We start from the raw sequence: 13569 nt of genomic DNA on the forward strand, positions 1-13569 counted from the left end.
AAGTAACAGTCACAAATAAAAAACAAAACATAGTCTTGTCAGTGAACTGTGTCTGTGTGCAATTACTGTCATCAGCAACAATTTATCATTTTGCAGCAGCAGCAGTTAAACAGATAACAGAATGAAAATAATCTAATAAAAATAATATAACCAGCTGACACTTATCAGCACCAATGGTTGACACAGAAATACATATCATGGTGACCGCCATATTTAACATTTACATATAAGCAATAATCAATCAATTGATAGATAAGACACAATAATGTAAGCAGATATTAAGACGTTTTAAATGTTTATTAGTAAATGTGTGAACATTTTTCATGCTTTAATATGTCATATAAAACATTCATAACTGGTGAATCAACAGTTAATGAAAGCTTGATGAAATAACAGTTGTAGGCATCTGTAAATGCAGTTTTGAATGCATTTATAAACAGTTGTTCATAAACTGATGGAAAGCGTAAAAAATTTTACGCTTTATGCTATTTGTTTGTGTGTAATACATGTTATACTGTATTATCAAGCATTCATTGTTGCAATTGTTGACTAATATATTAATTAACCCTTAAAAATGTCCTTATATTTGCATACAAATACATTATAGTGTGTTACAGTGTAACATAAACCATTTAGCAAGTGTTTATACAGTATACTTCATGTAATAATGTTGCCCGTAACATCTCAGTAGCAGATTTGTTGGTTAACACGTACAGCAGATACAGCATTGTCCTTGTCGTGAGCTGAAATAACCACATTTGTGTGTTCCAGTAGCGGTTTAACAAGCCCTCATTGACTTCCCCTTACCACTTCCTCTGAGGGGGAATCCCATCGCTATCTTAAGAGATGTTCTAATACTGTAAAAACTCGAGTGGAATTCAGTTAGGTTGAGTCTTGAAACTGAGGAAGCAGGCGAAGAATGTTAATGCATTTTAACCTTTCATCATTACCTCTGCACAATGTGCGACGGGATGTCATGTGATTTATAAGGAAGTGCTGGAAGAAGTATTCAGATCTTTTATTTAAGTAGGAGTGCCAGTACAAGAATGCAAATAAACATCATCACAAATAATTGTTCTGCAAGATCTTACTTAAGTAAAGTATTCACGCTGTGGAAAAATTGCCCTGGTGATTGATATATTGTTATAAATGTTAGATTGTTTATACAGATGCATCAGTTGTAGCAGGTTGAGGTGGAGCTAGATTCAACTAGTGAGTAAAGAAAGAAGAAAAAACTATTCTATTAATACTACTTTGGACTATTCTCAAATCTTTGCTTTTTTTGTAAAATACTGGATAATTTTGCCTCTTTGGGCCTCGAGCAGTTATTTAAATGAAACCATGTGAGAAGTTTAGAGGGGAAATCTCCCTTTGGTGGAACTAACAACTATAGACATTACGGACATAACAATCTAAATTTAGCAAAGTAAAAAGCACATTATTTCCCTGTGAAATGTAGTTGAGTGGCAGTATAAAGACACATAAAATACACCACCGTTTGTAATATATCTCACTTTTCTGAGTAGTTTTAATTATAACTTTACAATTACTAGACCTGCTGTAAATACCAAAATAAATAAATGATGATTAAAACACATCGTATGGCCTAAACGACACCCAAAAGGATTCTTCCTGGAGTGTTTCTGCAGTATGATGTTGAGAATACAACTGGAAAAACTCTGCTCCTGTGATCTATTAGTGATACCAAACCAACAGAAGCAGATTTCCTCCATTCAGAGCTTTACAGGGAAAGGAAGGATACATTTGTGGGTACATTTATGAGAGTTCCTCGCCTTGATGAGGCTTTGTGGAAAAAACGTCTAATGACCTTTTAGAGCAGTAAAGAAATAATGATCCAGCAGGAGAAAACCAACTACTTTACTACAGATGCAAAATGCTTGGATATAAATTGATGGTACACATGCAGATCAATGGAGAACAAATTCCAGTTGAATGCTATGGGTGATGCGCTCCGTCGCTGTTTATAGAGGGCCTAACTCCGGTTCCTGCTGAACTGAGCCAGTGCTTGTTTAACATCTAACTGTTATCAGCTCAGTAGGCACAGGAGGTTGAGCCCAGGCACCTGCACCACCCTGCTATCACCACAAGGGGAAGCAAACAACATATACAGTAATGCTGCCACAGGAAGTCTGGACATTAAAAAAGCACAGAGTTAAGAGAGGAAACCCCTCAAAATCTTTTCAACTTTCCAGTGACATCTTGTACAGCTAATACAGAAATAGTAATTTTAAAGAACATTTCCATACCAACGTCTAATGGTAAATGGTCATGTGATTTGAATTCTTTTTTTAATGTGCCCAGGTTTTTAAATATATATATATGTGTGATTTCTGCCTATTCATTTAGATGACATGTCTTTTCAGAAAAATACTCAGAATTATCCATAAAATACAATTTCAACATTTTTTATATGGACAGTTTCTTCAATAGAAAGTAGTTCCACAATGAGGCTGCAAGGACAATGTGTCTTAAAAGAAATGAATGTGACTTTTTTCAATGCTTTGAGCACCGCATACAAAGTTCTATTCATTCTATTTAAATCAAATCTCAGAGACAAATATTTCAAATCTTGGGTTAATTGAACCAAAACTATCTGCAAGGTTGGATGACACTGATTTTTTTTTTTTTTTTTTAAACTTGGATGACTCAACTCTTTAATGCATAATTAGAAATTTTCCATCATCGCTACTGTTTGACATGCACAGGTTTTAATGTTTAATTTTTAATGTTTTCTTTTCCATTTAAAGGTTTTTGATCCCACACACACGTCACTATGACTTTACGGTGTGCAGGAACTTTATTGAAATTTTGCCTTTGACTCATTTAATGTGACATTGTCAGAACCAAAGTTTCACTACGATCTCATCTTTTGTGGGAGCCGAGTTTATACAGTAAAAACTTTTTCTTTGTTGCCTTTGAGTGGTTACATCCTGAATATTCACCCACAATGATGCAAGCCAATGACCAGTAGCTGCTCTTTGAGCTCTGTGTTGAAACCACACCTTTACAGATGTAGCTGGTGATAGAAAAACTGTTGTTGGCTAGATTAATATTAAACATAGATGTACAACATAAAGTATAAGCTCACCAAAAGAAGAATAGTGTTCATAATGTATATGGTACATAACAGTCTAGCAGCGACAGGAATTTACACAAAGAATAATGTCTGGTCAAGCACCATTTACTGTACACAGTCTCCTGTACTTTTTCCCATATACATGGCTAACTGCATGTTTACTTGTAACACACACACACACACACACACACACACACACACACACACACACACACACACACACACACACACACACACACACACAGATGCACAAGCAAGCAGTGCTTTCCCTTCATGACCACCCAGACAGTAAATGAGCTCAGGGTTCACAATTACATCGCTACTTGTTTTCCCGATGGGACATTTCCTGTACTTCCTTCCTGTATGAGTAAGCCCTGCCCCTCCTCCTCCTCCTCCTGTCCTCCCCTCTTCTCTTACCCATCACTCTTTTTCCAGCATTCTCCTTTTTTTTGTCTCTGATAATGCACCAAACAAAGCAGTTTTTCCTCCGTCTGCTGTCAAGGAAAGATAAAAGGGATGATCAAAGAGGAAAGAAAGTTCACTCCTGAGTACCTTTGAGCCTATTGTGCTATCCAATGTAACATATTGCTTGTTGCTATGTAAGACTGGTTAGCCAGGAATATCTGTATACCAGCTATACAAGCAATATGTGCATGGCATTCTCATTCATGGCAGTGGGAAGATAAACAACAAAACATTTCTTTCTCTGTTCATTTGTTTGAAATAAAGCTCCTTACAATGGTTTATGGTGGTTTTTAGCAGCATACAGTTTTCATAAAAAGCCATGACTCCATGTTGACATCTTACAGCTGTTAAAAAAGTGGGAGTTGAAAGCTGGAAAGGCTTGTGAGGAGCGGAACTTAGCCACTGTGAACACAGGCTTTCACTGAACTGTTCACGGAGCGAGCTAAGTCCTGCACCTCTACCAAACTCACATGCTTCAGGCATCTGGAGGACACTGGTTCTCCTCCTTCTCCTTTATACATTTTATTATCCTAAGCAAGAACAGAGATGAATACTACTTAAAGGAAGAGTTTGACATTCTGAGTAATATTCGCTTTCTTGCCAAGAGTCAGATGAAAAACCTGTCTCATGCCTATAAACTGAATATGAAGCTATAGCTGGCAGCCAGTCATATAAAGACATCCACCTAAAAGCACCTCTAAAGCTCAGTTTTGGGTTTTTTTTACAGATTAAATATATAAGATATAATGTGTTAGCTTTAGTTAGTCAGCTTTTAGAGGTGCTGGTAGGAGAATTTGGACAGATCCAGGTTAGCTGTTTCCTCCGTGTCTCCAGTTTGTGCTAAACTAAGCTAATCAGCATCTAACTCTTGGCAAGAAAATGTAAAAAGTGTATTTCCCAAAATGTCAAACTATAAATTTCAAACATGAGGAGACTATAAGGCTGAGTTTATTTTGATGGATGTCTTTAAAAAGTTTATGAAAAGGATTTTAAAAACAGTGAAGTCTGCTAGGCTATGCGGGTGTTGCTGAGCGGTTGTCAGGTATTGGAGACTTGCGTGGATTTCAGCTGTAGCTGGTTGGAAATCCCTGGCAATGTGATTTATATTACATCACAACCAAATCACTCTGCCAGGAATCCCTCCAGCTAAACCAACCATTCAGTATCCTGTTTGAGGAGACGGAGAAGAGGAGGAGGAGGAGGAGGAGGAGGAGGAGGAGGAGGGGATGGAGAGGAGGGTGGAGGACAGCGAGAGAATGACAAATAGTAGAGAGACGTCCATATTCGAGCAGATAATAAGGACTGGGAAAAAAAGATGCATGTTGTGGTGAGAGAAGGTTGCAGGTGAGGACAGAGATAGACAGAGCGCAGGCTGCAGGTGTCTATCTGAGCACACATCAGCGTGGCAGAGCACATTTACTCCCTCATCACTATGTAATTATGGGACACACACACACACACACACACACACACTCACACATACTTTTAAATGTTAACACATGCACACACCACGCTCGGGAGAAGAGTTTTCTTTCATTGACACACCTGGATAAACAGAACTGTATGTTAAATCTATAGGCTCTGTGTCGAAGGGTATTTTGTGGGCGAGTAAGCAATCAAGGTTGCATACATCTGTTTCGGGGTGGTGCAGGACTGTGTTGGTTACGGTTGTCAGGGAGTCAAGCCTCATATTTCTGTAGTCCCACACAAAACGACCATGAAAAATTCTAGGTAATTTCACTACAAATCACTAAAATGTCTGCACTATACTTTAAAAGGCATATGTGCACAATACATGTAGCTTCTACAATTATTTAACAATTTCAGAATGACAGAAAAGACAGGTGATAAGTAGAACTTAGCTGCACTAACCTTTTTTTTTTTTTTTTTTTTTTTTTTTTATATCAACATTGTGTCAACTGGCTCACAGAGTATTATCACCCGACTCACGCAAGCGTTTCAGTGCTCTCTGTTTTGGTTTTCTGGCCCACAACTCAACTGTTTTGGTTCAGTCTCATCAACCTCATTTCCAGCTGCAGCATGCAGCTGTTTTCAAAAGCACATCCACTGTTCGCTACCTGTTGCTAAAGAGCTGGATATTTCAATCAGGAGTTGTTAGAGATCATCCAGAGCTTAAAGGAGAGTGACTATAGAACTAATGTTTGTCAGGTGCCCAGACTCCAAATTTAAAAAAACTAATGTTGTTTCTTGTCTGACATGCAAATAAGCAGCTGTTTGCTACCATAACAACTATAGGGTGAGAATATTTTAAAGTTAGCTTTATCAATTAATGCAGGTTTAAAGAGTCTGACTGCAGATAATAGCTATGTTTCTTTAACAGCTCTTTTTATAACTCTATATTAAGTCTTTGAGTGCTGTCTTACCTACCGGTGTAATTATTTTGATTGCATCCTGGTACTTTAGGACCAGCCATTGTCAAATAACTCAGTGATAAACAGACTTCAGCAGTGTGTGAGAACGTTTTCATCTTTGTAGCCTTCGAAAGCTTTGTTGTTAATTACTTTTAATGCTCTTTTGGAAGTTGGAATATTCCCTCTTGTGGCTAACGTTTAATGTTCCTGCATTTGTTTTTACTGGAGTCTTACTGTCACGACACACTTGAGTGAGCAGAAAGGAAGAGAAGAAGTACCATAAGAGAACTCATGCAGTGCAACAGCGACACAATCGATTAGGCAAAAAGGCATCAACTATTCAGTATGACATTCAAATTATCACGCACATTTAAGCAAGCAGTTTTTTCCCCCTTAGAAACGAGTTTTGAACAAGATTTTCCTCATTGTTTGATTGTACATGACACTAATTAAAATGACAACCACTGCCTTCATTTTGCAGGTAGCAGAGGAATGAGGATGTAGAGAAAATGTGATTTGACTACTGGGAAACATTGTCGAGCAGCTTCCTGATTATTTTGCAGTCCAAAAACAGGAGCGAAGGGGTTGCACGTGGCTTGCCTTTGCAAATATTTATCTCAACACAGTGTTTGATAGAACAGGAAGTATGAGTGACCAATCCAGAGTAAACAGCAGCCTTCCGGTCCCTCTGACACTGATATTCTGTGTCAAATGTTTCTTTTTCTGCTGCTGCTGCTGCTGCTGCTGGCCAGAACTTTCTCAATTACTAATGCAGATCCACTCAAAGTAAGAGTTTGCTTTAATATATGTGGAGAGCCATGGTGGGTGGTGGTTGTTTGGGAAATGATCTATTTGAGTCTGCTGAAGGCTTGACTCATACACAAACTTTGGTTATCTTGAAACCATATTTAGAACCAATGCATCTAAAAAAAACTAATTTTCTGTCAATGGTAAATGATAAAAAACAATGGCAACCAGGGGATCCGAGGCCCACAATAAAAATTATAAGATTTTATTATATTATTATTATTTTATGTCTTGGACTGTTACTCCTGGTTTGGTCCAGCATGTCATTCCCTTCTTTGTCTTTCTCTCTCCAAGTCTCAAGTCAGTCTTTACTGTCACCTACTTAATACTGACTCTGTTTTGTAAATTTAAACACTGCACTGGGCTCAGCTTTGACAGCCAGTCACAGTAACTCAATAGCTCATTGCTGTCTGCCTGTCTCTATCTATGTTTCCATCTCTCTTGCACTCTCTCTATTAACCGCCGGCCTAGAGTGGTATTTTTGGGTACTGATGTGCACAAATGCTGTCCCACTGCACTGCATTAATGCTGGCAAGAGTGACAAACCTGCACATAGGGGCTGTTGAGCCTGTACTTCCATCTGCAGTATTTTTTGGACACCAAAAAACCAGCAGAAACAGACACAACATAAGTGAGACACAGCAATTTGAAGCCAAAAAAATATCCAAATTATCCCTGATTTTGCCCTCAAAGGGTTGATCACATGTCTCCAAAAAACACACTCACATGACAGCATTGAAATAAAGTCTTATCTTCTCAAGCACACCCCAAATGAAAGGCACATAGAGAGGGCCGGTAAAAATTTTATGGACTTTTTGACGGTCAACACTGATGCGGCGGCCCACTGGGATTAGTCCCAGTGTGACCAGTACAACACTGCCTGTGGCTGCCTCTTGGTTGTGGCTGTTTGACAGCTAAATGAGCAGCAATTGGCCTGGCCGAGCTCCCAACCGTCTGAGCTACTCAATAACAGCTGAAAGTACATACATGACTAATGCCCTCCACTCCACACACTTTTCTGTTCTCTCTCATTTTCCATCCTTCATTTTCCACGCTACGACGACGACAGAAGAGGCAGCTGCTGTCCATCCAATGTTTTTTTTTTTTTTTTTTTTTAAAATGAAAGATAAAGAAGCTGCAAGAATAGACTAATGAACTTAAATTAGGGTCTTACATATGTTAAACCTTCATCTCATGACAGATTTTTGTCAAACTGTAATGAGGGTTCCTGCCTTTGCTCAGTTAATGGATCACCCTAGAGCTTAAAAAGAGGCATCTTATGACAGTTAAAAGCATATTTCTGAGACAAAATATGGAAAAAAGGAAATCCATAGCAGCCGCCAGCAGCCTAAAGGTTTTTCACTTAAGAACCTTGCAACTGCAACATAGCTTGAAGCTCGTCTGATGGGTTATCTCCGCAGAAAATAATAACTCAATCTCAATCCGCAAGTGCTGGCATGTTCTTTAGAATGAGCCTTATAAAGTTTGCAGAAAATTGCTTTCTGCTGCTAACCTTTTAACAGGTATCAGAAGTTTGTCTGAAACACAGAGTGCTGCAATGGCCGGCTTTAAAACACATCCATTTCTGAGGCACCCAAACATCACAGCTGCCATCTCAATCTGGGAACGCATGAACCCGACACTCCAGCTCATGAATTGGCTTCATGTATAGGAGCCTTCACCAACTGCCAAACAATCTCTGCTCCTCCTCAGCTTACCTTTTCATTCTCTGAAGAGCTACCAGCCTGGACCCTTCTCTTGTGATTACCCCGTGATTTTAACAGCCTCAGCTGTGCTGTATTTTGGCTAGACACTTTATTTGGTAGCAGGCCAAGGGCACACATGATTGGTCGGGGTCTGTCTGTGTCTGGGGCTTGCACATGGTTGGTTTATCCTAACTTGACCTGACTTAACCTGCACTAAAAAAAAAACTGCAGCTACTGGATGCTGGATCACTTTTGCCACTTCACTCATAATGTTTGGATCAGAACTCGGTAAGTCGACCCCTTGTCAACATCTTTAGGTGGATTCACTCCAGAAGTTCGAGTGACTCAAATAGTGGTGCTGCAGTGTTCGTGCCAGTGTGGACAATGGAGGCTCTGCATTTTCGTCAACCGATGGGAGGGTTTTCGGAGCCAATGTTACAGCTGTTGGCTTTGTGCCTGTGGCATAAAGGGGGAAGGGGGGCAGGACAGATAGAGAGGCAGACACAGGAAGAAGGAACAGAGGGAAGTCCGAGCTAGGAGACATGACGTATGAGCAGACAGCGAGAACTTTAACAGTATAGAAGAGCTTCAGATAGTCCGTGGTTTCTTTTCCACGTCAGATTTCTAAGTCAGCATGCAGTGCTCAGAAGGTCTAGCCAAGACTTTTTAGTAAAATGAAACAAAAGGAATCATCAAAATGTTGTTTGCCATTCAGTGCATGTCAGCCGAAGACACAATGTCAGAACAAACCCGGACTTTAACAGACTTCTCCTGTTCCCCTGGTCTTCTGGCCAAACACATCCTGTTGGCTGCAACACAGAGCAGCTCATAGAGTACTTGTGGCTGAAGACATAAAACAGCCAACAATCCATACTGGATTCAGTCATTGTGATGAGGCTCATGATTTATATGTCCTGCATCTCCCAGACGTTTCAATCTGCTATTCATTTATCATACCAGATTTACAGATTTTAATCTCTTTTTACGGTAGTACAAACTGTATATACTCAATGTGAACCATCTGATAATTACCTCTGTGGCCATTATGAAGTGATATTTCAGCAGAAAAAAATGCTCAGAAATGCCGTTTGATCTTTATGTTTTCTGAGGAAAAGTGTATTTTTTTTCTTTCCTGTGCTTATTATTAGTTATTTAAATCAAAAGTTAAAAGGCTGGTCTTTTTCGACAGATATTTCCTTGTGTTTATACTCTAAATGGAACATAATGATACTATAATTGAATACATGTTTAACAGCTTCGTTGGCACTCGTTTGATGATTTTCAGCCTCTAAACGTCCAAACATAGCTGGGAGTATATATCTTTTTTCCAGATAAAGTCTCAATTGTCAACACATGTGTAAAACTAAATTAAAAAGCCTAAAAATAAGCCTAATTATAAACCATAGGATGGTTCACGTTTGCCTGTGAAATAAATCAACAAAAATAATTTGGTTGAGGTTTGGTCACAGCAGCCAAATCACTTCTGCAGAAACTGCTTGCCCACTAAATCTCTTGCAGACCCACATCTCAGTGAATATGGAGGCAAAACCGCCCGTAAGGAGCCCTTAACTTTATTTACCTCTCAACATGGTACCGGGAAACGTAAGCCTTTGCAGCTTTTTAAAGGGCCCTCTGTAGACTCAAAGTCTTGGATCAAGCCTGGACTGGAAGACCAAATTAATGCTTTGGGTGATTGGAAGCAAACGGACCCTTTAACTAAGCAAGAAGGGGATGTCCAAAAATACAAAAGAACAGTGCTGGTTTCATACTTAGTGCATTTACTATGTGTAGTATACACTATATGATGATAAATAGGGCTGCAGATAATCATTATATTCATATTGATTAATATGTGTATTGTTTTTCAGATTAATCAAAAAAAATATAGTGAAAAAAGAATAAAATGTCCATCACAAGTTCCGAGAGCTCAATGTAACGTCGTCAAATCTCTTGTTTTGTGTGACCAATCGTCCAAAACCCCAAAATATTCCATTCACAATGATGTAAAAGAAAGAAGAGCAGCAAATACTCACATCTGGCAGCCAATACGCCACTAAGGAATGATAATTTAATTATAAAAATTTATAATGATTAACATTCTGTCGAACGACCAGTAGATGAATTATTTCAGCAGTAATGCTATTACATACTTAAAGGACCAGACCGTGTGTTGAGTTTGTCAAAAAATATTGTTTTTTTTACTCAGTACCAAGAAAAAAACCCACAATTATTACACTTTAACACTTTATGTTCATATTTTACTTCATAACTTTAATATTTCATATAATATATTTTACTATATTAGGAAATAACATCACATGTTTGGTTTAGTCTATTTAGACTAGACATGTGAACAATGAGACTACATTATCTGACTAAATCATACATTATGCAGTTAGGATGTCTATGATTTATTTATCATATATTTATTTATTTAAAAACATGTTAAAGTCAAAACATTTATTTCCAATATGGCCCCAAGTTGTAAATACATAATTATCTTCATGAGATAGGACTCATATATAGTTTAGTTTGAAGTCTTAAGTGGTTTTGTATTTACTGTAAGTGATTCTGTGTTAGTTGGTCAGAACATTGAATTATTGTTTTCTTTTCCTTGTTTGTTGTTAAAAGCCTTGACCTTTAAAAAAAAAAAAAAAAAAGACAAAAAAAAGACACAATTATCCTCGAAGTTGATGACTGTCGGCAGCCAACCTGCAGCAGGCGAGCAATCCACTTCAACAAAAACCCAAGATGAGACAAACCTTGAGCCAAGCAGCAGCAATCATACTTTCCCACACATAAATGAAGGTATAGGGAGTTTATGGGGCTCGGAAAAATGCAATAAAAGGCCTTTCTGTGAATGCAGCCATCTGTGGAACTTTAAAAGAACTTCCTGTAAACAAGACCGAGGAGAACAAATCCTCTCACACTCTTCCAACAACTCCACTGCCGCCTAGATTTAGCCTTTCATCTTTGTTTTCTTCCATTTTTTCCCTTTGCTTTGCCTCAGTCTCGGATCTTTGACTCTCAGCTTTCGTTCCCTCAGCTCGCCTCTCTGTCTCCCATTCTGTGTCGGTGTCGCTCTCTCTTCCTCTTCTCTCTCCATTTCTTCCTTCCCTGACGTGTCCTCAGAGCACCTTGCTGACGTAAATGTGCTTTTTTTTTTTTCTTAATCTAAAATTGAACTTACTGTAATGGGTGCTACTTTCTTTTTTTTTCATTGCAAATTTAGGCGTAGGGAAAATATAATTCCTACTTCTCTTTACAACATCATGTTTTCTGCTGTTATAATATTATATTTAACAGGATGAGAAAGAATAAAGTATGAGTGACATTTATTTAAATACAATCCTAAATCTGGATTTCTTCCTTCTTTTTATCCGTGTGAATTGCAATTTGATTCTTGGTATGAAAATCTAAATCAGCTTTTCATATAAATATCAGACTATTTGCAACATTTTTTCGAGCTGGTGCCTATAAACTACATGATCCGTAAAAAAAAAAAAAAAAGCCTCATGACGTATTTGATTTGGGAACGTTTTCCTGCAGGTTTCCACTGTGCACATTAAATATCAGGCTCAATAAAATTCAATCAGCAAGGCCTGGCCACTGTCTCAGTGCACCTCCACTAATTTGTCGTATTTTATTAGATCCAAAGCTGGTGCACAGCAGCAGCTGCAGAATACTTCAGTGAAATTTATTTCTTTCTGGGGTTTTTTTTTCACCGATAAAAATGCAATTAAACACATGAAAAATGAGTGTATCATTGTGTATTGTTGCAGCAGCCAAACAGTAGTGGTTTAGAAATGTTAGTTTATTCAACATTTATTTGTGATTAATATCCATAACACGATTGAATAACAATTCTCTAAACTACATTATGCTTTAAAAATCCATATATGTGTCAAATATGACACACTTTTCCAAACTGACAACTGCAAACACGAACAAGTACGATCCTTATATTATGATGTATTTCTATGTCAACCACAATTTGTCATGGTGACAAGCTACTGCTCCTACCAGTTCTTTGTTCAGTGCTTCGGTTTGTTAGAGAAATTAAACCATCTCTGCTCTGTCTCAACACACTCCCCCAGACTTACAGATGGAGACAGGTGTGTTCTCTCAGTCAGAGTTTGGTGTGTTTTGCACCGGTTTTCTGGATAGTATCAGTTTGATTTATTTACTGCTCACTGAGGAAACCCAAATGGACTAGTAAAGCCAACTAGGCAGGCAGCAAATTGGGGGAGACGGTTGTGTGTACGTGTGTGCGTACGTGAGCGTAATCGCAAAGTGATGTCAGGTGGAAATGACTGCTTACTTCCTCCATCTCTGCCAACTTTTTAAACGTATGGAGAGGAGGAAGGAAGAGAGAGCGCGCGAGAAAGAAGAGAGGCCACATGGTCTGAGTTTCATATTCTCTTCATTGTTCTGATGGTGGTTATAAAACTGCTGTTGTTTATTTACCTGCTTGCATGTTCATCTTCAGAATTAATCAAATCCCCTTTTAAAAAAGGAAAAATCTGTTAAGGGTATATATTTATACATGATCTCAGTGACACTGAACATGAAACAGTTGATCACAAAACTGATTTTTATGAAACATGAGTCCTAACTTTGGAAAAAATTTGTTGTTTATTGACGAGAAGGGAGGATATCCAAAGGAATGATGAAAGCAGAGGCCAATTTTACTCCCAACAGTACAGAGAATGGAAACTTTTCTAGTTTGGGCAAAAAATCCCAGGCAAAAGGTCTGGTAACATTACAAGTTTGAATGCAAGAGGAGTTTATATGAAACTCTCACAAAAAGATGTTTATCAGCCTTAAAACTGAGGCTGAACAACCCGACGTCCGCCATCTACACCACAGATCTGATTAGTATTTACTAGTCCCAAACATCAAAATGGGCCCCGCTCATATCGTATCAGTACACAAAATGCAGAAGTGCATTAAGTGAACTGTCTGATGTCAAATTAAGTTTAGCAGGAAAGTAGGAAACACTTTCCTGCTAAACACAGAATTTTCAACATTTGTAACCACTTCTTTTCTATGTTTGTTTTGCTTGATCAGGCTTTAATTTCTACCATTTAGTTTGAAATAAACAATTTCCTGATTAATGTAG

Source organism: Thunnus maccoyii, chromosome 12 (assembly GCF_910596095.1).
Source record: "Thunnus maccoyii chromosome 12, fThuMac1.1, whole genome shotgun sequence".
Lineage (NCBI taxonomy): Eukaryota > Metazoa > Chordata > Actinopteri > Scombriformes > Scombridae > Thunnus > Thunnus maccoyii.